Source organism: Camellia sinensis, unplaced genomic scaffold (assembly GCF_055761805.1).
Source record: "Camellia sinensis isolate YWXY unplaced genomic scaffold, ASM5576180v1 Unanchor14, whole genome shotgun sequence".
In the NCBI taxonomy this organism is placed as follows: domain Eukaryota; kingdom Viridiplantae; phylum Streptophyta; class Magnoliopsida; order Ericales; family Theaceae; genus Camellia; species Camellia sinensis.
The window spans coordinates 4,082,230-4,086,363 of record NW_028129020.1 but is presented as its reverse complement, the minus strand read 5'-3'; positions in this window follow the sequence as shown (position 1 = coordinate 4,086,363).

Below are 4,134 nucleotides of genomic sequence, written 5' to 3'. Positions count from 1 at the left end.
CTACTCGGATGTGCTCATTGATGCGCTGCATGAGCTGGCCCATGGAGGTTGGTTGGTGCATGGTAAGCGAGTCCCGCAATCTATGGCCGACCGGGAGACCACGCTTATATTGCGTGATTGCGAGGTTGACCGGGCAATCCAAGATCTCGTTGAAGGTTTCCCAGTACCTTGAGTTGTATGCCTTCAGTGTGTCGCTCGGTTCCATTTTGACACTTGGCAAGTGATCGACTTCCTTTGGTGTTTTTGTGTTGGTTTTGAAGCGTGTAACAAACGCCTCGGCCAACTGATGCCACCGTTGTATGCTCCCTTCCGGCAACCTCTCGAACCACTTTAAGCCCAGCTCGCCTAAACTTGACGGGAAGATTAGGCACATAAGTCCGTCGTTTCGCCTATGTCCGGTCATAACCTGTCGGAAGTGGCTCACATGCATGTAAGGATCGGTTTTTCCGTCGTTGAGTGTGAACTTAGGCTGGTGGAAGCCTGCCGGAAGCGGTGTTGTTTCTATTTCCAGGGAAAAAGGGGTGGCACTCAGTCTGGCCAAGTCTGTATCTTCAAAGATTGGCACTGCTTGGCGGGGTGGAGGCATTCCGACCTCCTCGCTGGCGTGAACCCCGTAGGAGAGCCGCTGGAAAGCCGGTATTCTCTAAGCTTCGCGCCGGCGAGCCCGCTCCTTTAAGACCGCCTGTAGATCCTCTGACTGAGCAGAGTAAGAGTAGCTCGACGTCGTCACCGGACGTGAGGGTTTGTAGGTGCTGTCTTGCGCGCTAGACTTTTCTACATGCGCGTCGGAATCACCAACCTGGTAACTTCTGGTAATAGATATGGACTGAGTACGTCGCTGACTTTGACCGCCTGAACGGCAGGATGGGGTGCGCTCACTGTGGTCTCCCACTCCAGCTACACCTTTCCCTTTGACATGCCGCTTCAGGTCCTCCATCTCCGCCGCCATTCGCCGGATGACAGCGTCTTGGTCCCTCAACTTATTTTCCAGACGTCTGGCGTGTGAGTCTCTCCTCCGCCGGTGACCGTCTGGACTCCGTGAATGACCATGACTTCTTCCGCGCTTATCCCGCGCGTCTCCTGACTACCCTCCGGTGGGCGTCCCCAAGTCCGCCATTGGATGGATGACAGGAGGTCCCTCTCTCCTTCGGGTATACTCTGGGGTGGCTCCGTCGATGGCAGACAACGGAAACTCGTCGTTGTTCGCCATGGACAGCGATCAGATGAACCTGGAAGACAAGGTTTTGTCTGTCAAATTCCCACAGACAGCGCCAATTGTACGGGGAGCAAATATTCCGGCAAGCCCGTACTCCTTTCTTCCGAGCTCCGTTTATGTCCGATCACCTGCGAGCAAATAACGGTGAGCTACCCGGCGGTGTGTGGCCGGAAAAATCCTCCAACGATCAAGTTAGCACACACCTTAGGATAGAGAGATAGAGAGAGAGGGGTGTTTGAGTGTAAGAATTCCTTACAAAGTGTTCCTGTGTCGCGTATGGGGGGCGCAGACATGCTTATATACCCTCTGTGCCCCATATCCACTCCCAGTCATTTCCTGACACGTGGCTCTGCTATCCCATCTGTCAGCATAAACCTTGCTGAACATCACCTAATCTCAACTGCCTGCCTTCTCAGCTGGAGCTCGGCAGCCGAGCTGCTCTATCCACGGCCGTGCTGTGCTTCATACCCAAGCACTTAACTGGCTAAACCCAAGGAGGACCGGGCTAGGCGGCATCTCGGCAAAGCCTAGCCCGGGGCACCTCCTGTGGTCGGCCTTCCTGCCGATCAAACGATTACCTCGGCTGACCACGCCTTTCCGGGCGCCGGTCACCCAGCTTGACTGGCTCTACCATCGCCTGATCAAGCAGCTCGGTCCAACCGAGCACTGCCATGCCGAGCAGCTTCTTTACGGTCTTGAGCGGCACATACTCGGCCCAATTCCTGCCCGGCCCAAGTCCTGGCAACCCATCTATGGACGGATCGCCAGTCATCTCGGCCCCATGCACCATTGGGCTCTCAACCTGCTCGGCTGTTACCTCGGCCTAGTTCCAGACCATACATCTCCCTCTCAAACCCATAATTACATAAAGGTAATTTATGATACGCATTTTGGGGTCGTTACATGACTGACAAAACCTACACTCGAGCGACCACTCTTTGTTTTGCACTTCTGCTCGAGCGACCAAAAGTTGGCTCGAGCGTAAAATTCATGCTCCTAGAAGTTTCACAAAGTTTGCAGACAGCTCGAGCTACAATAGTTGTGCTCGAGTGAGAACTCCATTTTACCCAGTCTTTCGCTCGAGCAGCCGTTAAGTGTCCATCAAGCGAAGCATTCATGCAACCAGTACTTTTGCAAAGTTTACAGACCGCTCGAGCGACCGAAGTTGTGCTCGAGCAACCACCCTTATTTTTGAACCCCCGCTTAAGCGAATGAAGTTGCGTTCGAGCGAAGACCTAGTTTGTAGCAAATTTAACTAAGTGTTTCAAAGTGTATTTTGGCATCCTCATTACATCTTAGGCATTCTTAAGCCCTAACAAAGATATAATAATGAGGGTAAGGATTATAAACACACCAAAGTAAAAAAGAACTAAGTTAAAGAAATTCTGGGTGTGTGTTTCAATATGTGTATTTGTTCTGTGTTTGTATAGGTCACACGCTGTAGGCTACCTGGTTCTCTGCTCTGTCTGTCTGCTTTATCTGCTTTGTCTGTCTGCTATTGGGGCCAATTGTGAGTAATAACTTTGTAAAGCTATGTTCACATTTAAGTATTTTCCTCTAGGATATGACAAAAAATGATCTGTTTTCTGAAATACTGTCACGACCCAAACCCGCCCCTATAGGTTTAGCACCGTAACCGGCCAGTAATCCGTGAATTACCAAAGGCCTCTGAACAGATTATCAAGTAATAAGGGGTTGCGGAAGCAATAATACAAAATAGACAAGGTCCAATGAGCTGTGACAACGTACATGGGACAGAACATTTAAAAACTTATTTATATACATAAACATGCCAGTCAAGGACACCAATATTTACAAAATAATTACAGAAGTGAACTTCCCAAGATCTGACTATACAGTGCAAACACAAAGACTAGCATGAAATACAAAAACAGGCATGGCATTAAACTTCGATCGGAACCTCCCTGTGAGGCACAAAGGTTGGCTGACAAAACAGTACAGAAGGCCGTCAACTCTAGCCCTGGTCATGTACCGGCTCACCTACATACATAATATAAACTGTGAGCGAAAACCCAGTGAATAATAACAGAGTAAAGGGGTTATAAGAATGATGTCCAGCAGAAGTAAGAATCCAGCCTTTAAATCAGAGCATAATCAGACTTCAAACAGAAACAGAAACAGAAACAGATTCATATACATTTTCATATTCAGATTTTGCATAAGATCATACGTGGTACACCCATTAGCTATCAGATCAGATTGGTCTAGAGACCCACATATATAGTTGGTACCAACGACCACAAAGGTCCATATCTTGTGCGCAAGTAGCCATGGTATTGTTACCCCCAGGCAAGGGCCACGTGCAGATTGGCCGCGGTATTGTTACCCCCGGGCGAGGGCCACATGCAAATTGGCCACAGTATTGTTACCCCCGGGCGAGGGCCACGTGAACTAAGGGTGCCACAAATACTTTTTAGAAAATTGGACATTCATTCATCGTTCGTAAGATAGCATTTAAAAAAATACAAATTATACCGTACCAGTCAGAAAATACATAGGTTAAACATAACTTTACAAAGTTATTACTCACAGTGGGCCTTGAGACAGACAGACGAAGTAAACTTGATCAAACGGTACGTGGCACGTGACCTACATAACACATAACAAATGCACACTTGAGACACACGATCTAATTGCACAAAACTTATTACATTGGCCCTTAGTGTGTTTCTAATTTCCTATCCTCATTATGGGGTCTAAAACATGGCCAAGGAATGCCTAGAATGGAATGAGGATGCAAAGGTGCCTTGAAAAATATTTTTCAAAACTTGCTGAAAACAGGGGTCTCGCTCGAGCGTGGCTTTCTTCGCTCGAACGAGCTTGTCGAAACAGAGGGGTCGCTCGAGCGTAGACTCTTTCGCTCGAGCGGTTCGTAAAAATGCAAAAGTACTGGTTGT